General features: G+C 36.4%; 2 protein-coding genes, 2 long non-coding RNA genes and 3 gene segments (V, D, J or C); 4 read left to right on the top strand and 3 right to left on the bottom strand.

Annotated features, from left to right (window-relative positions):
• The window catches only part of LOC122970078, a 916,362-nt gene that overhangs the window by 602,029 nt on the left and 287,611 nt on the right, over positions 1-26,722 (top strand).
• LOC122970080 overlaps positions 1-26,722 on the top strand; it is an 891,879-nt gene that overhangs the window by 617,617 nt on the left and 247,540 nt on the right.
• The window catches only part of LOC122970079, an 808,187-nt gene that overhangs the window by 604,150 nt on the left and 177,315 nt on the right, over positions 1-26,722 (top strand).
• Positions 1-26,722, bottom strand: part of LOC122970054 — a 151,022-nt gene that overhangs the window by 64,708 nt on the left and 59,592 nt on the right. Inside the window, exons 1-2 of one of the 2 annotated variants that reach the window (XR_006399130.1) lie at positions 10,659-11,049; positions 9,645-10,198 (exon numbers count right to left, since the gene is read on the bottom strand). The exons of the other annotated variant lie outside the window; for it this stretch is intronic. The gene's annotated coding sequence lies outside the window, so the exon portion shown is untranslated. Of the gene's footprint in view, positions 1-9,644; positions 10,199-10,658; positions 11,050-26,722 lie in introns of those variants that run through there. 2 annotated transcript variants of the gene reach the window in all.
• Positions 1-26,722, top strand: part of LOC122970052 — an 82,707-nt gene that overhangs the window by 29,585 nt on the left and 26,400 nt on the right. The gene's annotated exons all lie outside the window — the stretch shown is intronic.
• Positions 18,237-22,201, bottom strand: LOC122970147. The gene is made up of 6 exons (XR_006399154.1): positions 21,813-22,201; positions 21,391-21,453; positions 20,762-20,815; positions 19,412-19,480; positions 19,232-19,297; positions 18,237-18,316 (listed from the first exon to the last, which is right to left on the bottom strand). It is a non-coding gene; the product is annotated as an uncharacterized LOC122970147 (long non-coding RNA).
• LOC122970145 lies at positions 23,721-26,695 on the bottom strand. The gene is made up of 3 exons (XR_006399152.1): positions 26,547-26,695; positions 24,729-24,980; positions 23,721-23,796 (listed from the first exon to the last, which is right to left on the bottom strand). It is a non-coding gene; the product is annotated as an uncharacterized LOC122970145 (long non-coding RNA).

The following is a 26,722-nucleotide window of genomic DNA, read 5'->3' as shown; positions in this document are numbered from 1 at the left end:
CAGGTGGGGGACAATGATATAGTTTGATGCGGTTTGTTGGTTTTCCTCCTGTCCTCCCCAATGTTTTGAGTCACCAGCTGCCACTGGTGTGGGGGTTGAATGCAGCTCATTTTTGTAGGATACAGCAGAAAGGCTTATATACATACAGTACATTATATACAAACTTTGCATGAAGTTTGGTGTTATTATCATTAATTTTACAATAATTATAGGTGTTTCATTTATAATCCAGTAGTGGGGATGACCTATGAGGGGAAGGGAAAAATGGAGTGAGGGTGACAGTTTAGTGATAAAGTGCTGTAGAAAAATACCATCAAAACTAAAATTTGTAGCTCTGTACTGCAGTTTTTCCTTTATGAAGGCCCGAGCACCTAGCAGTTCACTCACACTCTCCATTCAAATATATGAGTATTTTTCTGTGTCCAGCTGCAGTTACTTATTGTCTCTACACACCTTGACATGTCAATCAAACTTTGACCAGGTCATGTGGGTCAAAAGTCTTTACTTTTCTAAAAATAGATTTGATGAAAATTAGAAAATTAATTTGTTTTACACACAAACTCTTCAAGAGTTTTCAATTTACTAATTGAAATTCAAGTGAATGGGCCCAAAACTTGTATGATTTTGATGACACAGGTGTGAACAAGACAGACATGTCTCACCCTGCAGAAAATTCTCACACTGTTGAGATTTGATCTTTCACCATGACAGAGGAAGTTGCTATAACTTTATTGTAAATGCTCCGATCTTACTTAAGGCTTACCAAACTTTACATGTTTGGTAAGCCTCCCGGCCTAAACACGTCTACATGACAATATTCCATCAGTGATGCAAACTGGCTGAATAGCGCCCCCTACGAAATTTCAGTGAAGCAGCCCCAGCAGCAGGCAAAAGCGTGTCTTTCCCATGAAACAGTCAAACAGCAGGGTTTATATGCTAACGTTCCTTTATTGTTTTCATGCTAACGTTATTTGTATGAGAGTTGCATCTGTACTTTTAACCAGTGGTGCTGGTTGATGATTTGGGACACACTCAGTTTATTTGTCACTACCTGTAGAGCTAACTTTGTGTAGCCGGTGTTAGCATTATGACTGCTACTAGCTGCTGCTTCTCACTGGAATATGTGTAATATGTTAGCTAGCCAGAGCTGACAGATGTTTGTCAAAGGCAAAAAAAGTTTCAGAAATGCAAAAATGACACATACAAGTCATTTTAAAGGTTTGCAGCAAGTTGCTTTATTTCTAAATACTGAAATGTCCATATATAAGCTATCATGACATTGCAGCTACATATTCTCTTCCCCCCCTGCTGCATGCGTGAATGCAAAGTAACCGGCTGCCAACATCGCTACAAGAATAATTGTGATTCTTTTAAAAGTATATTCAGTTTTCATATTTAGTTGGAATATAAATTTAGCCCAAAGCTCATAGTTTAGTCAACGTGAAAGAGAGAAAGAGACTGTTTAGCTGTGCGGGTTGTTCAGCACCTCTGTCAACCAGACCTGTTTCCTGTCAGACTGTATGAGGATGAACACTGTTGACAGGTTGGTTTTTACCGCTCTTGTTTCTGTGTGATGGAGGATCAGAGATGATTTTCTGTTTCTGCTGTGTGTTGCTTCTGTATCTGTTGCGCTACAATGGAGACAAGGTAAACATAGAGATGATTAAAGATATTTTCAATTCACTTCTGTTGCAACTTCATCAGTCAGCATCACACATTTAAAAGAGTGCATTATGTTTATGTTAATGGTTACAGTAATGAGGAACATGACATGTCTGTCCATGTCTTTGTCTGTTAATTATGAGGATATCTCAAAGGCTACTTCTTCAATTTTAAAGATTGAAGTTGGGCCTTGGGACAATGAATGTGAGAAAGAACCAATTATAGCAATAGCACCATCATGTGGCCGTTCTGAGGCACTTCATATTTTGGCTCATGATTCAATTTGAATCAAAGCTGATACATATAATATTTGAATGAGACTGAAAAAAAGTATTATGACCATTTTCTATAATTTCAGTAAGTGTGACAGATCTGACATAAACTGCTATGACTCATAAATTCAAATTTAGATGACATGTGCACATTTCAACTTTGAACCATCCTGGTTCATTTGACCACATTTCACCAATAAGTGGCGCCACAGGAACATAATGAATTAAAATGGCCGTCACTCAATATTTATTTGTCTGATTCAGCCAAACTTCTGCTCAGTTCATCTTTGTACAAATCTCTGAGCTACTATAATGTCTGTGAGTGTTTGCTAGTTGATATCCAGTTATTTCTGCTGTTATAAGTAAAATCTGAAAATATTGAGTCTTTCTTGAGTTTAAAATATCATCTGACTGTAATTTTTAAAACAATATTTGCTGCTCAACATTTTCATATCCACAACTTTCAGGTCATTCACCTCTTCTCCAGGTAGTGACGGTGATGCTGATCATCAGGATTAAATAAAGTATTACGATCACCACACGAACAGGCATCTGCCACAGGTAAGGAGAGGCTGGAAGACAAGGAAACGTTCACAATCACTAATTAGTTTCTTTCATTTTAATCTTAGTGAATATTACTGTAAATATAGTGTCTTTTCCACATGCTCTGAATACATATCTTCATCTTTGAATTCATGTTTTCACATCTTCGTTGTAAGCTCTGACGTACACCTGTTACGACTTTGTTTCATCATGTGATCATTCCTGTGTTTGTGTGTGCAGGTATAGTTGAAGGTGTCTTTTTATCTTCCGTGTGGGATCATTCAAATCAAGGTTGTAGGTTTGTTTTTAACTTTGGTGGGACATTTTTTGTCGGACGGCCAAAATAGTTGTGTATGTGCACTTGGTCTCCATCTCTTTTCCTGCTCATATGTACACGTCACACACAGAAAGAGCCTGACTCTGCAAAATGTTTACTTTACTGAATATGCATTTGATGACCTGCCTGAAACCAAACTTGTATCATGAGTTTTTATTTATATAAATCTGAGACCAAAAGTAATATTTAAAATTGACGTTTAATAGACCATCACAGTAAATGTTACAATGTTAATGTTAAAATGTCAAACTTTTCTTTTAAAGACATATTTACTGAATCTGATAGAATAGAATAGAATAAAATGGAATCAACTTTATTGATCACCAGAGTAGAAAAAATGTCTTCTGCTCACCAAAACATAAAACAGGAACATGTAACATATAAAACAGATGTGGTAACAGCTGAGACAAAGATACACTGCTAATTGTTTACACTACATTTCTACATTTGAAATGTACTATATCATTTAATTTTACATGCCAAATGTAGTGTGTATGAACCACTTTATAAATACATGTAAGGAGGAGATTTGATCTTTAAAAACATAAAGTTTAATGTTACCTGATGGGATCACCGTCAGTTCCACAGCTGCTTTATTATTACACAAGTATTTTCCAGAGTCTGAGACAGCAGTTTTGAGGATGAGCAGCGACTTATCTGCTAATGAACCGTATCGTTTGTGGGGGTCATTGAATCTTTGCTCTCTGTCACCATCAACTGTAAGTATGTCAACTGTGTTTCCATTAATCTCTCTGCTCCACGTCACTTTACCCTCCACAGAGTGAGAACAATGCAGAAAGACATGTTCCTTCTCCTCGACTATTTGATGGATCATTTCTGAAAAAAGAAACAGAACTTTTAAATAAATAAGAAAGTTTACATTTAACAGTCAAATGCAGCGATTTCACAGTGAATATGACCTTCAAGCTTCAAGCCCAGAATGTACCAAGTACCAAGCACTTTATGACAATAAACATATAGTTAGTGCATTAAATAAATGCAGTTTAAACAAGTTTATGTGCAGGTGTTGTTGTAGTTGAAGGTGTCTTTTTATCTTCTGTGGGATCGTTCAAATCAAGGTTGTAGGTTTGTTTTTAACTTTGGTGGGACATTTTTTGTCGGACGGCCAAAACAGTTGTTTATGTGCACTTGGTCTCCATCTCTTTTCCTGCTCATATGTACATGTCACACACAGAAAGAGCCTGACTCTGCAAAATGTTTACTTTACTGAATATGCATTTGATGACCTGCCTGAAACCAAACTTGTATCATGAGTTTTTATTTATATAAATCTGAGACCAAAATTAAAATTTAAAATTGACGTTTAATAGACCGTCACAGTAAATGTTACAAAAATAAATGTATAACAGCCTGTAGTTGATGTGTTAATGTGTTTGAATGATCTGTTGTAAAGTTTTCTAACCTCACCTCTGCAGCTTTACTTTTATAATTCAACATTTAGATCTGGTTCATTTTACTCGTTTACTTGTTCATTTTCTATTTGGGTTTATTGATTTATTTGTTGCAGTCATACCTGTGTTTGCAGCTGGTGGTGATGTTGGTCCTTCATCATCATCTGTGCAGAACAGAGAAAATATATATTACAGGGCAGAAAATGTATTTTACTACAGTTAACTGTTTACAGAATGTCACAAAATGATTCGGTATTTGAAAAAGTACCAACACTACTTTAATATTTGTGCTGAGTCAGCAACAGTTCAAGTTCTCACAACAAAAACCACCTGAATGTTGAGTATGTTGTGTGCTCGACTTCCTACATTGAAACTATAGTTTCACTTGAACACAGTGTTAAAACTTTCCCAGGCTCTTATATCTGTATCTGTTTGTTTAATTACTGCATTTAAAGTGTTTTCTGTTGTTTTGTTAATTTAGATCGATCACCTTTAATCAGTTTAATTTAACATTTAGATCTGTTTTATCTTACTCTCTCCCTCCTCCTTTTTGTTTCCGGGTTTCTTGGTGTGACTTTGTTTCTTTGTTGTTGTTGTTGGTGGTGGTGCTGGTACAGTTCTTGTTGCTGTAGTCGTAGTTGAGGTTGTTGGTGGTGCAGTTGTTGTTATTGTTGTTGTTGGTGGTGGTGTCCTGTTTTCTTCTGTGTGAGATGGAGGAAATATATACAACAGAGCAGCAAAATGCATTTTACCACAGAAAGTTATGAAATCATTCATCAGTTGTGAAACAGGAAGTAGGTGATGGCCAGTTTTGTGGTGAGTTATCAAGCAGAGCAAATGTTCTCATGACTTAAAGCACTTGAATGTTGAGGATATTGTTTCTGTTTAATTTGAAGCAGCATTAAAGTTTCTCTTATTTGAACTGATCATATTTGTTATTGTTCAGCCTTGTGTGTCGTTATATTTCTTCATATAACTCTCTGTAACACCAGGCTAGCTGTTTCCTTCTGTTTCCAGTCTTTATGCTAAGCTAAGCTAACCGGCTGCTGGCTGTAGCTTCATGTTTAATGGACAGATATGAATGTGGTATCGATCTAAGTGGTGGTACCAGTTTTTCCTTTCATTTGTCACCTGTCTGTATTTTACATATACAGAATATACGTTGCCTGTAAAAAGTTTTCACCCCTCTTGGAATTTTACATGTCTTTTCACACCGATCAATAGAAAATACTCTTATGTGTCAAAGTAGAAACAGATCTCTACAAAGTGATCTAAATTAATTACAAATATAAATACATCATCTGTTTTATTTGTAAAATATAGATCTGGAAAGACACTTGTAACTATCACATTCAAATAAATGTAGTGGAGTAAAAAGTACAATATTCTCCTCTGAGATCTAGCGGACAGGAAGTAGAAAGTAACATCAAATGGTTCCTAAAAACTGTATTTAAGTAAATGTACTTAGTTACATTCCACCACTGGTTGATCTTCTCTTCTAACTCTCAGTAAGAAAGTTAAACATGTTAATAAATTTACCAAAATGTCAGATTATTCCTTTAAATAACTTCTTCTCTGTGCTTTACCTGCCTTCATATTTTTGTGTGTGTCTTTGACTTCTTGTGTCTCACCTCTCTCAGACTGATCACCTTTGATCACAATTAGATTTGCAGCTGGTTTTCCATCACAGTAGTACAGTCCAGAGTCACCAGGCTGCACGTCTGGTATATTCAGATACTTGTCAACAGCTGAAACATGAGGCCTGATTTGTTGTCGTTTTCCATCAATCTCTCTGGTCCATGTTGGAACATGTGACCCTCCAACATCAGGACATGTCAGAGTGACGTTGGACTTCTCTGCAATACTGACTATTATTGTTCCTGTGAGCAACAAACATTAAGTTAGTAAAAACCAAGATTCATGTTTTATAACATGCCATCATAAACACATGTATTCATGATAAAGCACATCATATAAAAAAATAAAATAAAATGACAAACGTATAAAAATACACCGAAATATTTAAGTAACTACAGTAACAAGAAGTTAATGTTATAAATTAATTCGGCCTCTATTCTTAACAGTCAGTGTGAAATTAAAACCTGGTTTTGAGTTATGAAAGTAATAAGTAATGATGATGTTATTTCTTACAATATATTTGTTATTGAAGTTAAAAGCACATTTACCTTTGAAATGCATCATTTCATTAATATGTCAATGTATGTATTTAATCACAGTTTAGAAAATGAAAAGTGAAGCACAGAGACGAGACTTTGAAACAGGAAGAAACAGGAAGCAGAACAACTTTGACAGAGTTTGATGTTACCTGATGGGATCACCGTCAGTTCCACAGCTGCTTCATTATTACACAAGTATTTTCCAGAGTCTGAGACAGCAACTCTAGAGATGAACAGGGACTTATCTGCTGTTGCACCGTATCGTTTGTGGGGGTCATTGAATCTTTGCTCTCTGTCACCATCAGCTATAAATATGTCAACTGTGTTTCCATTAATCTTTTTGCTCCACGTCACTTTACCCTCCACAGAGTGAGAACAACGCAGAGAGACTTGTTGCTCCTCTTCGACTATTTGATGGATTATTTCTGCAAAAGAAACACAGTTTACAAGAACTAAACATCCATTTTCAGAATGTCAACATTTCTAATATTGCAAAGAAGTGAAAAGTTGTTTTCCATCAGAGTCAGAATCACATTTAACTGTCGAGTGCAAACTGCTAATCATGAAAAACATGAAGACCTTAAAGCATTACTGCACTTCACTTTTAACTTCTGACTTTACACCATTCACACCATCAGCTAATGTGTGTGTGGTGGTGGGGGGGCAGCGGTCACAATGCACTGCAACCTTACATGTGGTTTTGTGTGCGTGCACATTTGTGCACCACCGTCTCTTGTCACTGTGTGAGTCTGTAGATATTTTAGATCATTTTTAGATCATATAAATATATGTAGGTTAGACTATGTTTGCACCTTCATATTACTGTTCATCTCTTTTTATTATCAATATTAATGTTTGTTTATAATATGTTTATTTATATGGTCGTAGTGTATGTTATATATAATATAATATATATATATAAATTGTATATATATGATATAATATTTTTATTTTTGATTTCCTTTTCATCTTTATTTCTATTTCTATCTTTAATCTTAGCAGCTATAAGCTAATCTAGGAGGGCCTAAACTGCATTTCACTGCACATTGTATTGTTTGTTTTGTGTACGTGACCAATAAACAACTTTGAACTTGATTTATTCAAATACATGAATATGACAATGAACCTGAACGTGTTTCAACAAATCACTAAAATCTCTATAAAATACTTTATACATCAGCTAAATTCACTGTATGGAGAAACTGACCTTTACCTTCAGACTACGATATGAACAATATGTAAAATACTGGAAACAATGGACAACATACTTTATATGTAAAAAGTAAAAGTAAGTAAATGTATTTGTACAGCAAGTGCTTTACAAGCGCGTAATACAATATACAAAAAAGAAAGATTCATAGCAGATGAAGTGACCACCCAAGTCACGTGATTAAATAGTGCAAAACTAAAAAACACAATAAAACCATAAAATGCTGACCTGGTGCTTACAGGTTACCCTGCCTGTCTAAACGAGTTTGTCTTTAGCTGCTTTTTAAATGAATCCACAGAGTCAGTAGACTGTGAGGGAGCAGGCAGAGCGTTACATAGTTTAGATGCTACGACTTCAAAAACTCGATCACCTCGAGTCTTAAGGCGTTTGTGGATTTTGTCCTCCATCACTTCCATTGTAAGGTCATTATGAAGGGATCTTCTAATGGTCAGTACGAACAGGAGGAATGATTACAGCAAGAAAAACAGCTTTAATGTTCATTTGGGCTCCTGACTGTTGGTTATAAGTTCCTAAATGAGGTTTTAGAGAAAAGGACTTAATTCAGGTGTTTGTTTCCTGTGTGACTCTACATGAACAAGACGACCTGTTCCTTTAAAAGGAAAAGAACAATAGAAATGACGTATTAGAGAACTTTAAAAAGATATTTTTCTTCACTGACCATAAAAAGCTGTTTATTAATTTACGACAAACAAAGTAAAGCACATCACATAAAAAATACAATAAAATGACGAACGTATAAAAATACACCGAAATATTTAAGTAACTACAGTAACAAGAAGTTAATGTTATAAATTAATTCGGCCTCTATTCTTAACAGTCAGTGTGAAATTAAAACCTGGTTTTGAGTTATGAAAGTAATAAGTAATGATGATGTTATTTCTTACAATATATTTGTTATTGAAGTTAAAAGCACATTTACCTTTGAAATGCATCATTTCATTAATATGTCAATGTATGTATTTAATCACAGTTTAGAAGATGAAAAGTGAAGCACAGAGACGAGACTTTGAAACAGGAAGAAACAGGAAGCAGAACAACTTTGACAGAGTTTGATGTTACCTGATGGGATCACCGTCAGTTCCACAGCTGCTTCATTATTACACAAGTATTTTCCAGAGTCTGAGACAGCAACTCTAGAGATGTGCAGTGACTTATCTATGGTTGAACCGTATCGTCTGTGGGGGTCATTGAATCTTTGCTCTCTGTCACCATCAAGTATAAATATGTCAACTGTTTTTCCATTAATCTTTTTGCTCCACGTCACTTTACCCTCCACAGAGTGAGAACAACGCAGAGAGACTTGTTGCTCCTCTTTGACTATTTGATGGATTATTTCTGCAAAAGAAACACAGTTTACAAGAACTAAACATCCATTTTCAGAATGTCAACATTTCTAATATTGCAAAGAAGTGAAAAGTTGTTTTCCATCAGAGTCAGAATCACATTTAACTGTCGAGTGCAAACTGCTAATCATGAAAAACATGAAGACCTTAAAGCATTACTGCACTTCACTTTTAACTTCTGACTTTACACCATTCACACCATCAGCTAATGTGTGTGGTAGTGGGGGGGCAGCGGTCACAATGCACTGCAACCTAACATGTGGTTTTATGTGCGTGCACATTTGTGCACCACCGTCTCTTGTCACTGTGTGAGTCTGTAGATATTTTAGATCATTTTTAGATCATATAAATATATGTAGGTTAGACTATGTTTGCACCTTCATATCACTGTTCATCTCTTTTTACTATCAGTATTAATGTTTGTTCATAATATGTTTATTTATATGGTCATAGTGTATGTTATATATAATATAATATATATATATATATATATATATATATAAATTGTATATATATGATATAATTTTTTTATTTTATTTTTGATTTCCTTTTCATCTTTATTACTATTTCTATCTTTAATCTTAGCTGGTATAAGCTAATCTAGGAGGGCCTAAACTGCATTTCACTGCACATTGTATTGTTTGTTTTGTGTACGTGACCAATAAACAACTTTGAACTTGATTTATTCAAATACATGAATATGACAATGAACCTGAACGTGTTTCAACAAATCACTAAAATCTCTATAAAATACTTTATACATCAGCTAAATTCACTGTATGGAGAAACTGACCTTTACCTTCAGACTACGATATGAACAATATGTAAAATACTGGAAACAATGGACAACATACTTTATATGTAAAAAGTAAAAGTAAGTAAATGTATTTGTACAGCAAGTGCTTTACAAGCGCGTAATACAATATACAAAAAAGAAAGATTCATAGCAGATGAAGTGACCACCCAAGTCACGTGATTAAATAGTGCAAAACTAAAAAACACAATAAAACCATAAAATGCTGACCTGGTGCTTACAGGTTACCCTGCCTGTCTAAACGAGTTTGTCTTTAGCTGCTTTTTAAATGAATCCACAGAGTCAGCAGACTGTGAGGGAGCAGGCAGAGCGTTACATAGTTTAGATGCTACGACTTCAAAAACTCGATCACCTCGAGTCTTAAGGCGTTTGTGTGAGACAGACAGCAAGCCTGACTGTGCAAAGCTCTGTAAGTAAGAATGAGAATCTTAAACGGGATCCTAAATGTGACAGAGGCAACCTTTACTGGAACAACAACCAGAACCTCCGTCTCATCAGCACTGAGCTGTAACAACTTTTCTGCCGTCCAGTCTCTAATAGCGTTAAGACAGTCGAGGAGCCTGGGAGTGTAGATACAGGCCTCTAGTTCTCTGGCAAAGCAGGAACTAAGTTAGATTTCTTTAATATGGGCTGGATAGTAGCAGCTTAAAATAGGAAGGGAAACATCCCGAAGACAAGGAAGAATTAACAATAGCTTAATTAATTAATTAATTATCAATACTTCCTATAAGATGTATCATGCTGCACTCTTTTAGCCTGAAAACACCAGTAAAAATAAAGAGTTGCACCACATTCATCACTCACTCTATGACATGAACAAACATGAACATTATTATTAAAGCTGATGAAAAAGAGTAAAGTTCTTACCTGCTGTCACATTACAGCCCAGAACTAAAGCTAACAGGCAGCTGCAGATGTTCATCCTCATCCTCCAACAGACTGAACCACAATGAACAGAGACAGTTTCTATCTGAGAGAAGAACAGGAACTCAGTGTATACGTGTGTTCATCTGACTTTAAAGGCTGCACCCTCACCTCTGAAATATCTTTCTTTTTCTTTCTTTCTCTTTCTGTGGTTAATGAACACTGATGAGGAAACTCTAGTGTGAACAGTGTGATCATGTTTCACACGGACAGTTCCAGGACATGAAAGTAACTCAAATGACTTTATTACATATTAGTTATTATTGTTTTTAAACTGAGACTGAGAGACTTTAAAGTTTTACTCGCTGATATTTTTTAGTTTTTTGTTTTAATGTGTGTGTGTGTGTGTGTGTGTGTGTGTGTGTGTGTGTGTGTGTGTGTGGTTGTTTTGTGTGAATGAACTGTCTTCTTGTGATCTTGTATGTATGTAATTTGTTCTCAGGTCTCTTGCTGAAGAGATTTTGGTCTCAATGTGATTTCCTGAACAGATAAAGATGAACTAACTAACAAATTAGATTCACAGATCTTTTAAAACATTTTTTGATTCACTTGTTTGCAGATTCCTTCTTTTTAATTTTAGAAAAGTGATGATTTGATTTGTACACAAAGGCACATACAGTGTGTTCCAACACTGTCTCATAAATTACCTTCATGTACGACTAAATAACAGCAAATATAAAATTGATCTGATGAATCTATGTCCAATATTTACTCTCTTTTAGCTTTGGTTATTTCTCCTTGAACTCCTGAGAACAATATCTGGCTCTTTATCTCATCACCATTGAAAGACTAACGAGCAGGTCAAAGAAACTCAAACTAATCAACTTAAAATCATCGACAGACAGGTGATCTGTGGGAAATGCAGTTAGAAACAGTGACTGATGTTGAGTTAAAAAAAACAAAAATAGATCACATTTTTAAAAAGAAATTCAACAACCAAAGAAAAAAAACTGAACGAGAGCTGCCAAAGAAAGAAGAAACCAAACCACCACATTTTGGGTGAACATAGTTCGAGACTATATTAAGGCTTTGAGGTCTAACCTCACACAGACACTAAGGTCACACTCTCATGATGCTGAACCGTGGGAAAGACATTCAACTGTGTAGTGTTGGCTGGAAACAGGTTTGTCATTCTTATAAAATAGCTGAAAGACGCTAAAAGTGTCAGATCAAAGCAGTAAAACAGATGATGTTCACACTTACCGTATTTTCTCTAATAGTGGCCTTTATTTAACTGCAGAGGGTACCAGGCCTTTATTGGAAGCAGGCTTATATTAGAGAGAGGCCTTTATTCCTAATTCCCTCTGTTTGATAAATATATTTGCTCATATTGTAGTACGAAGCCTCCCTGTTTTCTGATATGCTTCTGTTTGCTCTGTTAAATTTTTGTTACTGCATTATGCTATTAATAAAATTAAAAGCCTTCATTTCCCAACTTTTATTGTGAAATATTATACAAACATTTCAATATAACTTGTGTGAAGTATGACCAGTCAAGTACAGGAAGGGAAATATGGCCAGTGTCAGTTAAAAACTAAACAAATCTGAGGTAACGTTATGCTGGATATAAACATTAATAGCCAGTTAACAGCACAGTCAAATATCAAATATCAATCAGCTGTCTCTCTAACGTTAGCTCCAAGCTAACTTTCTTCTTCCCACCTCCAGCTAGCCGTGCTCTCCTCTTGTCAGCTAACAGCAGCTCACGCTTCTGTCTTTTCCAGTATCTGATTCTTATCAGCTCAGTGTAAAAATGTCAGCAGCTTTCGCTCCTTAATTTTCCTCCACATATTGCAAAACTCTCTCTTTGAATTTGATGTCAAACTTCCATCTGGTGGGTGCCATGTTCCCTCTCTACAGTGTTGTACATGTATGTATACAGAGTTCTCTTTATACATCCATGGTATTGTAGCATTGGTGTTATGGAAAATGTAGTCACTGACACTTGCACAGGTCCTATATGGTACTTCAATTATAGCTACTGCCATCTTGTGGCACTTGTACATTATTACAAACCACAGTCACATTATAACAGGCACCAAGAGGAGGAGGGCGGACATTTCTTTTCATTTGATAACGTTAAAAGTAAAGTTAGGCTTTGCTGTCGGTTTCCCAACTCATTTTAAAAAAAGACGAGATAAAAAGAGGAAGAGGGAGCTAGAGAGTGAATGAAGAGATGGAGCTGGTAAGAAACCAGTGAATCAGATCAATAAAAAAAAATATCTAATTGTTTCACAGCGGTTACTTTCTAGAGCACAAATAAACACACACCCACTGGCTTTTAATTGAATTAGAGAAAATACGGTACTTCCACTTTTATTGAAGGTATTTTAAGTCCACAATACAGTGAATGCAAGAAGGCAGCAGAACAGAGAGCTGAAGGTTTGTGGCTTTAAGGCATATTTATGTTACAAATTGCTTTTAAAGGACGGGTGAACATTTGTCATCAAGTAGAAAGTGGAACAAGAATTCAACACTATTGGATAGTAGATACAAGAACCAATGTCCAGGTGCTTCACCCAAACATTAAAAACACAAACAAAGCAAGAATACGCTCATCTTTAAGTTACATGTGATTAAGCACAAAAGCTGCTTGTTCAGCAGACATTTTTTCTAATCTCCAGAACTTTAATCTGATCTGGTGTCATAACAGAGAAGCAGTGACACTGATGCAGGTGGTCAGGTCACTAATGCTTAATACAGACACACTGATGGTGTTTTCACAATATCACAGAAAAACTGCTTTTGTGTGCGTCTTCATCATTGTGTTTGTGGTTTGATACGACGGCTCTGCACAGGTGCACCAAAAGATCAAATGTGCTGAACTTTGACCCCAGTTGAACTAACCTTTGTAGATGCTGTTGACCACTGCTTGAACTGAAAGATGGACTCAAGACAAATTGCTTTTGTTTTTGAATTTCCAGAACTGGACAATAACAAACCCGACCTCAAATCAAGACCAGACAAAAAATATATTTGCTTGGTTAAATATCATCATGCAGATGTTGCCTCATTTGGGACTGTCTCATCCACTGTGTGGGAGACAGAGAGGTCAATCAAATTATCCAATATCCTTATTTTCAACAATCATTGCTTTGCACCTGCTGTCAGCGGCAGCAAAACACTTAACTCTGATCCAGGAAACAAGGTGGTACAACAGAGTTAAAAGGAAAATCACACATAGAACATGAAGCAGGAATGACTTCTACATAAGTTTATTAATAATTGGTGCAAAAAAATAGAAATAGGGAAGGATGTGGAAATCATAGTCATTGGTGTGTAGTGCAGAGTTGGTTGGAGAGTATGTGTGAAGTTTGACCTCATGCAAAGGAAATACAAACAACAATTAAAGCTGAAAGCAGCGTTGAACGGGCCCTTGCACCTCCGTGCATGTCAGGCTGCGGTGCAATCAAAGGGCTTCTATGACGGGCATGTAGATGTCTTCAGACCCGGGCTGTTTTCAGACAGTGCAAGAAAGAGATAAACATCACTTCCTTTGTCCACTATTTTGCCTGCTGCTGGGGCTGCTTTGCTGCAATTTCATAGGGGGCACTATTCAGCTAGTTTACATCACTGATGGAATATTGTCATGTAAACGTATTCAGGGCAGGAGAAGTTTGGTGCAGACTGGAGCATTTACAATAAAGTTATAGAAACTTCCTCTGTCATGGCGAAACATAAAATCTCAACAGTGTGAGAATTTTCTGAAAGGTGAGACATGTCTGTCTTGTTCACACCTGTGTCATCAATATTTTGCAAGTTTTGGGCCCATTCACTTGAATTCCAATTAGTATATTGAAAACTCTAGAAAAGTAAAGACTTTTGACCCACATGACCTGGTTAAAGTTTGATTGAAATGTGTACTGTCAGGTGTGTAGAGACAATAAGTAACTGCAGCTGGACACAGAAAAATACTCATATATTTGAATGGAGAGTGTGAGCGAACCGCTAGGTGCTCAGGCCCTAATAAAGGAAAAACTGCAGTACAGAGCTACAAATTTTAGTTTTCATGGTATTTTTCTACAGCACTTAATCACTAAACTGTCACCCTCACTCCATTTTTTCCCTTCCCCTCATAGGTCATTCCCACTACTGAATTATACATATAAGACCTATAATTATTGTAAAATAAATGATAATAACACCAAACTTCATACAAAGTTTGTATATAATGTACTGTATGTATATAGGCCTTTCTGCTGTATCCTACAAAAATGAGCTGCATTCAACTCCCACACCAGTGGCGGATGGTGACTCAAAAAAAATTGGGGAGGACAGGAAGAAAACCAACATGGAATCTTACAGCAAACCGCATCAAACTAGATCATTGTCCCCCACCTGATGAAATCGGAGGGGTGGGGGTGGAGGTTCATATATACGTGCCGAACTGTGGGGGGCGATCCGTACGAATCACGGATCAACTACAATCAGTTACACTACTAGTTAACACTTGTTATTCTAGTTACTTTAAGCTTATTACTCAATATACGGCTCAGCTTAAAAACAGACTAAAGAAAGAAACTGTCAGAGGCAAGCAGCCAGACCTCCTGCACACTAATCATACAACATCAACAGGTGACTGAACAACCACTCAATTAAAAATGGGATCAATTCCACATGAACGAGTGAGTCCAGACAGCTCACTGTAACTTCAACAAGCAAACTACCCACAAAACATTATATATATATGTATCTCTGCTGCATTCTTGTTAAGGAGATAAATTCACACAACAGCCACACAGAAAGACATTTAACCATCAGAGATAAAATTAGCGACCAAAGAGACAGAGAGAGAGAGAAGCTGTATCTGACTCATGTTATCTGATGTCTTCTTCTCTCTATCATGGAGATGAAGTATTCATGTCATAACATCCATTTGTGGCTGTTGGTCATCTTGTTTGTTAGTTAACAGAACTTTATGGCTGCTGCTTAACCAGTCTGATATCATTAGCAACAATGACAAACAAGCTAACTCTCTTGGTTGTATCTCCGGTTGCTTCTCTCTCCAGCCGCTCCCTAGCAGTGTCCTGCTACTGCTGCACTTCACAGTCCAGATCTTTTCTCCCATTAGCTTAATAACAGTCCTTAACAGTCCTTCCATGGATGTATAAAGAGTCCTTCAGGCTGCTACAACAAGCCAGCTGTTGCATTGGCTAACGCAAGGAGCTATCTACTGATGCTACTCTGCTGTACAGTGGAGAGAATTGAAGATGAATTCTGGAAACTATCATCGGACCAACTTGATGTCAATATTGCATTCTGGTTGTTGATTGGTTAGGGAGGCCGTCCTCCCTTGCAGCATCAATTTACATGTCTTTTCCAAAGAAGAGAGAAAAAATATGCTGTAAATAATACTGAGATTTGGTAATGGTTTATTTCAACCAAATATTCTTTTTTATATTTTGATCTCCCTCTTGCCTCTCAAAAAATAGAGGAGGATCAACCTCCTCTGCCTCTATGGACCAGCCTCCACTCTCTCTCTCCCTCTCAGTTGGAGAGGAGAATGTTAAAGTACTCTTCTTGTGAAATCTCCTCATAAATCCCATTACTTTGGCCATATCTTATATTAAAAATCATATTTTTCTGTAGGAAATTTCATTGCAGATCCATTGATACAAGTTTTAAAGTGGTCAGACTTATAGTTTAGACATCAGAAGCCTCTTTTGACACAAAGGTCATGCCTCCCCATTGCTTTACATTGTAAGGGTGATGTGGCACTGCAACTTTTGAGGCTTATAAAATCCAAACCGTTCGAGTTATTACAAAGTTTTTAAAACTTTGTTTCACCACACTGTCATAAGTCATGTAGGGTTAGGGTTGACCAGGTCATGAGGGTTAAAAGTCTTTACTTTTCTAAAAATAGACTTGACGAAAATTAGGAAATTAATTTGTTTTACACACAAACTCATCAAGAGTTTTCAGTTCACACATTGAAATTCAAGTGAATGGGCCCAAAATTTGCATCATTTTGATGACACTTGTGTGAGTAAGACACAGAAAATTCTCATCCTCACACCGTTGAGATTTGATGTTTCGCCATGACAGAGGAAGTTGCTATAGCTTTATTGTAAATGCTCCAGTCTGCACCAAACTTTACATGTTTGGTAAGTCTCCTGGCCTGAACACGTCTACATGACAATATTCCATCAGTGACGCAAACTGGATGAATAGCGCCCCCTATGAAATTTCAGCGAAGCAGCCCCAGCAGCAGGAAAAATAGTGAACGAAGGAAGTGATGTTTACCTCCTTCTTGCACTGTCTGAAAACAGCCAGTGTCTGACAACATCTACATAACCGTGACAGAAGCCCTTCGATTGCACTGCAGCCTGACGTGCACGGAGGCACGAGGGCCCGTTCATTGCTGCTTGCAGCTTTACTTATATAATAAAACTGCAAATTAAAACGAAGAATTGCATATACTAATAGATTAATTTAAAAACTCCTTACCTACAGTGACATTACAGCCCAGAACAAAGGCTAACAGGCAGGCATAGATGTTGACCCTCATCCTGACACAGACTAAAATGATTCAATATTCATAATAATGTTTGACACATTGCTGTGTGGGCTGATAACAGGAAACGTATACTTAAAACCTCCTTCTCAACACCTCTCAGTGTCTTTTTATGGTGAAAGAATGCTAATGTTCCCTGGATCTGCGGCACATTTTACATGTTTACATCCTCACTTCCAAACTCTTTAGTTTATGTTCAAACACTAACATTTATTCATACAGACAGCAATCTGCCAAATCATAACCACACTGAAATACATCTATATTCAAACAAAAAACAAGATGTGGTGTCAGAAATAAAGCCCACTGAAAGCTTTCCTGCTGCATTTCTATGACAAGTCTGTCTTTAAATCTCCTTTTTGTTCTCCAAACATAAAAAAAACACTGGATTTTTGGAAGTTTGCCTTGTATTTATGCTTCACAAAAGGCTGCGCTTGTCTCTGTGACTCGAATGAAATGTAACACATGAGAGGCACAGACTGGGGCTAGGTTTCAGTTGTCAAAAACAAATTATGAATAAAGAAATAGTAAATGTTGATATCAAAAGCATCATAACTGTAAAAAAAAATAGCGTTCCACTTTCAGTATCAGTTCCTGAATGATGTGAAAAAAGGAAAAGAAGTGCTGTGAACTAGCAAAAATCAAAACAGCATAGAACTCTGTCATACTGTACAAGTGTTTATTCATAAATCAACATGAAAAACAGTTCAACTCAAACAAAGCAACAAAGGACACAAAAGCATTTTGTTTTCTGGTGCTTTTTTTAACTTTTTTTTTCTTTTTACAACAAAACATCTATTAAAAATAAATATTCAAAGGCTTTCATTCAAAGGGATTGCAGGAATACAATAAAATAGAATATAATACATGTACCAAATTCCAATTGAAACAGTCTTAATCTTCATCTCCAAAACTGAGGAATAAGCATTTTTTCTTTCCATATTTTGCAACAAACAAATCTTTCAGAAGTACATTTTTACCTGACAGAAGCTAAATGTTTATGTACTATACAGGTATTGGTTATTGTTCTCAAGCACTTTGGGTTTCTTCAGTAAGGAATATGTCGGGTCATTCAGCTGCGGTGTACCTGTGTATTGAGATGAAGAATTACAAACAGGCAACAGAATTCATGACAGGGAAAATTACTACCATCTGCTTCCTATCAGATACATCTGTCCAATTACTGTAAAGACCAAGATCAGAAAAAAGAAAAACTGAGAAGGCAAAACCAAAAATTAGAAACTCAAACCAAAATACAGTCAGCACAGGCCTGCTGAGGCTGTTATTTTGGATGCAAATTGCATTTCTCACATTCTAGCTCTATGTCAGATTTTGGAGAATTTTGGGTTGCTGTTATTGTTTTTTTGAGTTTTTATCAAGTGGCAACCTCTGGGGCTGAAAAATGAAGCCAATGTGGAAGTGCCATTGAGGCTCCAAAAGCGAGTCAAACCCCACAGACCCCCATGTTAAAATGACCAACTTTACAGCAGAAATTAACATGTTTACAGCCTGGTACAAAAAACGGTTTTGGTCTCTGTAGCTAATTTCCCCTTTCATGACAACTGCACAGGGGGTGATTTCTTTTATAACTCACCCATTTAAATTTTATTAAGCTGTAAAGTTATGCATAATGAAGCACATTTAAGTGACAAGCCCACCAGCCACTAGGTGGCTTGTTTCAGCCATTCGGCCTGCCTCTCTGCCCATTTTTGATTGGCTGGGAGTTAGGCAGAATCACATGCTTCCAAGATGGTGATGGCCTTAGTGGCTCACTTTGAGCTTCAAAACTGCTCTTCAGAAACCAGGAACCAACAGGTGATGTCACGGTAACTACGTCCATATTTTTATACAGTCTATGGTTTTTATTAACAGACAGAATTTATTCCATACAATATTCCTTTTTACACTTGTGTTTCATGGTGCTTTAATTGTTAAAAACTTCCTTATATACAAGGTAACACATTAATATCATCCAACCCAAAATGAAAAACCAATGATTTACCTGTTTTATTACCATCAGGCAAAGGGTCGGTAATCATGGAATACGGTGAATCAGTTAGAGATGTGTCTGTAAGAAGAAAGAAAAGATAATTAATCTATGAAACGTGTAACCAGAAATATATCTCTAGAATCTTTGATTCAACTGTAAAACTGTAAATGTTGATGACAGTTCAGGCTTTACCGGTCTTGTTTCCCATTGGTGGAAGATCAGGGATGGTGCAATATGTGGGTTCATTTTGGTTTGATCCACCTATTAACACATTTACCAACAAACATTTATTATAAAGAACTAACTGACCTTTTATGCCACAGGTATTAATACCTTATTCCAACTTTTGAGTGGGCTGTCAACATCAGTGACCAATCAGTTGATGACCCAATGAAAAGGCATTTTCAAGTAAAGGCCTTTGCACTCCATGTCCAAATTTTTCCAATGTGTTTTTGAACACATCCTCTGAAAAGGGTGTGATGAAAGCAGAACCCTTGTGCACTCAGTTTGTTGCATTTTTTAACAAAATTAGGAGTCTGCAGCTATGCTAGCAGCTCTCTGAGGCTGTACTTTGAGCTAACGTCAACATGCTAACATGCTCACAAGGTTGACGTGCTGATTTGGTGTGTTAGCATGCTAAAATTAGCTAATTAGCACAATGTACAGCTGAAGCTGATGGGAATGTTGGGAGTTTTTTCAAGAATGTGGTCATAAAATCTCTTCAAATTGAAGTTTTGCATTCATGATGTTGCTAGACAAGAAGTCTGGCAAACCATCCAAAAACTATAACCTGATGGTGGCGCTAGACAAAAAGTGAGAAGATCATCAAACTCAGGCTTCATCCTCTGGAAAACATGAATGTCTGTTCCAACTTTGATGGCGATTCATTCAGTAGTTTATGAGATATTTCAGTCTGGATCAAAGTGACAAACGATCGCTTGAAAGACCAACATGGCCATCCCCTGAAGCCATGCTGCAGAAAATTCCTAACTCAACAAGCACATCCAGACTGCAGGAGATCCGGCTGTTAGCTACTGAGAAAATAATAAAGGTCATTGCACTCATCAAAGGAAAAAAATATCTAAATGTTATGTCATAATTATGACATCCATAACACGACTCAGCATCTCATACAAGATCAGTACGTCATAATTACAAAAAACCTTCTTTGAACTGTTCGCTGCATTTTCATTCAGCTCACCAACAAAACACAGCCGTTAGCATTTTGGCTAAAACTCTGTACGCTGCCTCTTAACTGATTCAACTACCACAATAACCTGCAACAGTTCCTGTAGCTACACAGGTTAGATAAGCCACATCTCTCAGTTATGAGAGCAGTATTTCGTAATTACAAGAGAAAGATCTCACAATTACAAGATGATGAGTCACAGTTATGAGATACTAAAGTCCACCATTTTTCTTCATTGATGAATGCAGGACAGTTCTGTACAAGTGTGTGCACTGTCCCAAGATACATACAAAAAACATCAAAATTTGGAAAGTTTGCTGTCAAAGGTGGTGGGAAAATATCTGATCATTCACCTGAGAAAGTCACCAGGCGGTATTCAGCTGATGGTCCGCCAGAGCTTTCCACACCTGCCAGAAAAGAAATGAAAAGAAGATCACTAAATTTGATGTTTAAGGTACAGTAGTATCGTATTGTTTGTTTTGTAAAACAGTAAAACAGAAATGCATTTTTGTGTATGAAGATATAAAATAATGGAAAATAATGTTCACATAGATGATAAAACATCTTAATTTTGGTTTAAGTGCCATAAAACAGCCTCAGAGATATGACTACTTGTTATGGCTCCTATTTGGATTACAGTAAGAAACTGAGTTGCACCTCAGGAAACAGGTAAGAAATATGTTTATTGTGCAGCAGATTAATTATTTTTTTGAGTCAGATGGTGAGGAGAGTCTTTGAGAAACTTTTAAGAAGCTGTGGAAGCTTATAATGATATATACTGTATGAACTGTGTCTTATAATGCTACAAGTTCCCCTCTGAAGACTACAAGCAGTTACAGGCGAATGACTTCAGTGTCACTATAGCGACAGTGCATGAATGCAGGCACAGTAAGCACAGCGTAGGATTTAATTTTAGATCAGCCTCAATCATAATAGAAAAAGGAAGTTGTCATTTTAAAAAGGAACACTTCTCACTACTTACGCTTTGTACGGTTCAACCCTTCATCTCGTATCTCGTTGTAGATGTGGTGTCTTTCTTTAGTCCCTGCAGAAAGGAAAACAAATTACTGAATAACCTAATTATTACTGAATTATCACTGATTACCTGCTTTAAACTCTGATGACAAACAGACTGACTTTGATACCATCTAGCTGTGAAAACAGCCCATAAAATGATGTCACATTTCATTGTGGTGCAGCATGAATTTTGCATGTTGTGATAAAAACACTGTATAACTGTTAAAAAAAAGGCATAATTCATGTTAATGTGTTGCAATCATATATCCTGTAAGAATGCCTTTTCTTTTTTGTTAAATACCATGAACATTTAATTTACGAGCACATCTTTCTTGTATTCATCAAAATTTAGTGTGATTGTAAATTTCCAGGTCAGACTTCATTTACCTCGTCTTTTACACCTCCGAGCACAGTAGACGGTGATGATAATGAGGAGGACGAGGAGGAAGGAAACAACTATACCCACCACCAAACCAAGAGATTGTTTCTGATCTTTAGGAGCAAGTGAGAGACAAAGTAAAAGCTCAACACAAACGTCCCGACATGATACGTGTTATATACAGTACAGCAGCCGGCTGCACCAGCTAATCAAAAATCCATCACTAAGTTTGTGTGTGAAGTTCTTCTACTAACTACTAACTAGTTTCAGTTTTTAGTGAATCAGGTTGCACCATTAACTGTTAGAAATGTTTTATCTAGTGAACATTTAATGTGTAAATCGATAGCAAGGAAACATCTGTAGTGCCATCTAATAGCTGTGAAGTGTGAGGGGCCGCTGGTTCCACAAGTGTTCTTCCGGTTTTCAAAATTTTCTTTAACGATCTCGTTGATGTTACTGAACATAGAAACTCAGGACTCTCCTGGATAAATGAATGATCCTACAGGTTTATATTCTGACCACCAGTTTACAGTATTTACACTTAGTTTCTAAGAAATCATGTTTTGTCTGTGATTTTGGTGGATGGCTAAGAATACTACAATACCCATGAGCCTCAGCTGCTGTTGCTATGGAGAAGAAGCCTTTCACTCTGTAGATTGTAAAATCAGTTTTCACACTGTAATCTTTGGCTTCTGCCTGCTGTTAGCAGTGCACATGAGTGGATTTTAAGCTCAGTGATTGACTGTTTCTTGCAGAAATGCACTTTGGGAGTCGTAGTTAACTTCTACCTTGAAATATTTATGTACACAGTCGATGTTTTAGCTTTAATTGTTCATCTTTTTTCTGATAATTTAACCATCCAAGCAGTAGAAGTGCTCAGTATAACATTGTCCGTGAGAAAAATGAACAGAATTTTTACCTCCGGAACCAGGAACGCCAAAAATATCTCCTCTAATTTTGCAACTCTATGAGAAACAGCCAACTAACAGGAAGTGACTATAGCATCATGAGCTGTAACATAACTTCCAACAATAACAGCTTTAGGAGCCAAAAGATAAAATAAACTGAACTGCAAATCATTTTTCAATGTAGGTGTGACACAACAAAATCCACCTGAATGTTGAGCATGTTGTGTGCTCGACTTCCTACATTGAAACTGTAGTTTCACTTGAACACAGTGTTAAAACTTTCCCAGGCTCTTATATCTGTATCTGTTTGTTTAATTACTGCATTTAAAGTGTTTTCTGTTGTTTGTTCTTCTTTGAGTTCTTGTCTCTGGGCTCTCAGATCGATAAAAGCTTTTAATCAGTTTAACAATTCAACATTTAGAACTGTTTCATTTTATTCATTTTGTTTTCAGGTTTCTTGATGTGATGTATTTATTGCAGTCATACCTTTGTTTGCAGCTGGTGGTGATGTTGTAGAAGTTGTTGTAGGTGATGTTTTTTTTTTATCTTCTGTGCAGAATAGAGAAAATATATATTACAGGGCAGAAAATGTATTTTACTACAGCTAACTGTTTACAGAATGTCACAAAATATTCACAGTTTTTGAAAAAGTAACAACGCTACTTTAATATTTGTGCTGAGTCAGCAACAGTTCAAGTTCTCACAACAAAAACCACCTGAATGTTGAGCATGTTGTGTGCTCGACTTCCTACATTGAAACTATAGTTTCACTTGAACACAGTGTTAAAACTTTCCCAGGCTCTTATATCTGTATCTGTTTGTTTAATTACTGCATTTAAAGTGTTTTCTGCTTTTTTGTTCATTTAGATCAATCAATTTTAATCACTTTAATTTAACATTTAGATCTGTTTTATCTTACTCCCTTTCTTCTTTTTGTTTCTGGGTTTCTTGGTGTGACTTCGTTTCTTTGTTGTTGTTGTTGGTGGTGGTGCTGGTACAGTTGTTGTTGTTTCTGTAGTTGTAGTTATTGTTGCTGTAGTTGTAGTTGGGGTTGTTGTTGTTGGTGGTGGTGTCCTGTTTTCTTCTGTGTGAGATGGAGGAAATAGATACAACAGGGCAGCAAAATGCATTTCACCACAGAAAGTTATGAAATCATTCATCAGTTTTGAAACAGGAAATAGGTGATGGCCAGTTTTGTGGTGAGTTATCAAGCAGAGCAAATGTTCTCATGACTTAAACCACTTGAATGTTGAGGATATTGTTTCTGTTTAATTTGAAGCAGCATTAAAGTTTCTCTCTTATTTGAACTGATCATATTTGTTATTGTTCAGCCTTGTGTGTCGTTATATTTCTTCATATAACTCTCTGTAACACCAGGCTAGCTGTTTCCTTCTGTTTCCAGTCTTTATGCTAAGCTAAGCTAACCGGCTGCTGGCTGTAGCTTCATGTTTAATGGACAGATATGAATGTGGTATCGATCTAAGTGGTGGTACCAGTTTTTCCTTTCATTTGTCACCCGTCTGTATTTTACATGTACAGAATATACGATGTCTGTAAAAAGTTTTCACCCCTCTTGGAATTTTACATGTCTTTTCACACCCATCAATAGAAAATACTCTTATGTGTCAAAGTAGAAACAGATCTCTACAAAGTGATCTAAATTAATTACAAATATAAATACATCATCTGTTTTATTTGTAAAATATAGATCTGGAAAGACACTTGTAACTATCACATTCAAATAAATGTAGTGGAGTAAAAAGTACAATATTCTCCTCTGAGATCTAGCGGACAGGAAGTAGAAAGTAACATCAAATGGTTCCTAAAAACTGTATTTAAGTAAATGTACTTAGTTACATTCCACCACTGGTTGATCTTCTCTTCTAACTCTCAGTAAGAAAGTTAAACATGTTAATAAATTTACCAAAATGTCAGATTATTCCTTTAAATAACTTCTTCTCTGTGCTTTACCTGCCTTCATATTTTTGTGTGTGTCTTTGACTTCTTGTGTCTCACCTCTCTCAGACTGATCACCTTTGATCACAATTAGATTTGCAGCTGGTTTTCCATCACAGTAGTACAGTCCAGAGTCACCAGGCTGCACGTCTGGTATATTCAGATACTTGTGAACAGCTGAAACATGAGGCCTGATTTGTTGTTGTTTTCCATCAATCTCTCTGGTCCATGTTGGAACATGTGACCCTCCAACAACATCAGGACATGTCAGAGTGACGTTGGACTTCTCTGCAATACTGACTGTTGTTGTTCCTGTGAGCAACAAACATTAAGTTAGTAAAAACCAAGATTCATGTTTTATAACATGCCATCATAAACACATGTATTCATGATAAAGTCAGTGACACATGGAAGAGTTTTGTTCCAAAACAAGATTTTCTTTGATAAACTAACTTCTGTTTCTACACAAAGTGGAGAATTGTTACAGTCACTAAAAGTTCTCTTACTGTATTGATACCTAACTTAAAGCTGCACTCATATATTGGCTGATATCAGCTTATCAGATTGTTTGTGTCGGCCACTAATTAACAGAAACATCAGTACAGAAATATGACAGATAAATAAAGGTTTGAGGTCATTTAGAAACAGTTTCTGCACTGATGAGTTTATTTTTACACTGCAAAGTGTCCTGTGCAGAACACACTGTGATCACACTTTGAAGTGATGCTTATTGAAAATGTTATAATCTTAAACCAGCAGTCAGGTGTCCATATGAACAGTGAAAGAGGTTTTCCTCGCTGTAATCATTCCTCCTGTTCATACTGGATATTAAAAGATCCTTCAAATGTGCTTTAAAGTGATGGAGGACAAAATCCACAGTGTGTCCACACAGTCATTTAAAAGTCTGTGAAGCTTCTATTCAGCTTCAGCAGTCTGAGTTAGTCATATCAAGTGGATATCTGACACATTTACAGTCTTTTTAGCATCAAATTCCCTCTTTGTGTTTCCTCGGACAGTGTTTCCCTGTTGAGCTGCAGGTGGAAGTATAGTAACAAAAAGAGGAACTTTGGCACTAAAAAGACTGTAACGTTGAAAGATATCTACTTGATTTGACTCATTTGGACGCTGAAGCTTCATATTAGCTTCAGATAAACTTTGAAATACATTTTTGCACAGAAGGAGGACTGTGGATTTTGTCCTCCATCACTTCCATTGTAAGGTCATTATGAAGGGATCTTCTAATGGTCAGTATGAACAGGAGGAATGATTACAACAAGAAAAACAGCTTTAATGTTCATTTGAGCTCCTGACTGTTGGTTATAAGTTCCTAAATGAGGTTTTAGAGAAAAGGACTTAATTCAGGTGTTTGTTTCCTGTGTGACTCTACATGAACAAGACGACCTGTTCCTTTAAAAGGAAAAGAACAATAGAAATGACGTATTAGAGAACTTTAAAAAGATATTTTTCTTCACTGACCATAAAAAGCTGTTTATTAATTTACCACAAACAAAGTAAAACACATCACATAAAAAAATCAAATAAAATGATGAACGTATAAAAATACACCGAAATATTTAAGTAACTACAGTAACAAGAAGTTAATGTTATAAATTAATTGGGCCTCTATTCTTAACAGTCAGTGTGAAATTAAAACCTGGTTTTGAGTTATGAAAGTAATAAGTAATGATGATGTTATTTCTTACAATATATTTGTTATTGAAGTTAAAAGCACATTTACCTTTGAAATGCATCATTTCATTAATATGTCAATGTATGTATTTAATCACAGTTTAGAAAATGAAAAGTGAAGCACAGAGACGAGACTTTGAAACAGGAAGAAACAGGAAGCAGAACAACTTTGACAGAGTTTGATGTTACCTGATGGGATCACCGTCAGTTCCACAGCTGCTTCATTATTACACAAGTATTTTCCAGAGTCTGAGACAGCAACTCTAGAGATGTGCAGTGACTTATCTATGGTTGAACCGTATCGTCTGTGGGGGTCATTGAATCTTTGCTCTCTGTCACCATCAAGTATAAATATGTCAACTGTT

This window comes from Thunnus albacares, chromosome 19, assembly GCF_914725855.1.
Source record: "Thunnus albacares chromosome 19, fThuAlb1.1, whole genome shotgun sequence".
Taxonomy (NCBI): Eukaryota; Metazoa; Chordata; class Actinopteri; order Scombriformes; family Scombridae; genus Thunnus; species Thunnus albacares.
This window is presented reverse-complemented; position numbering and strand designations above follow the sequence as displayed.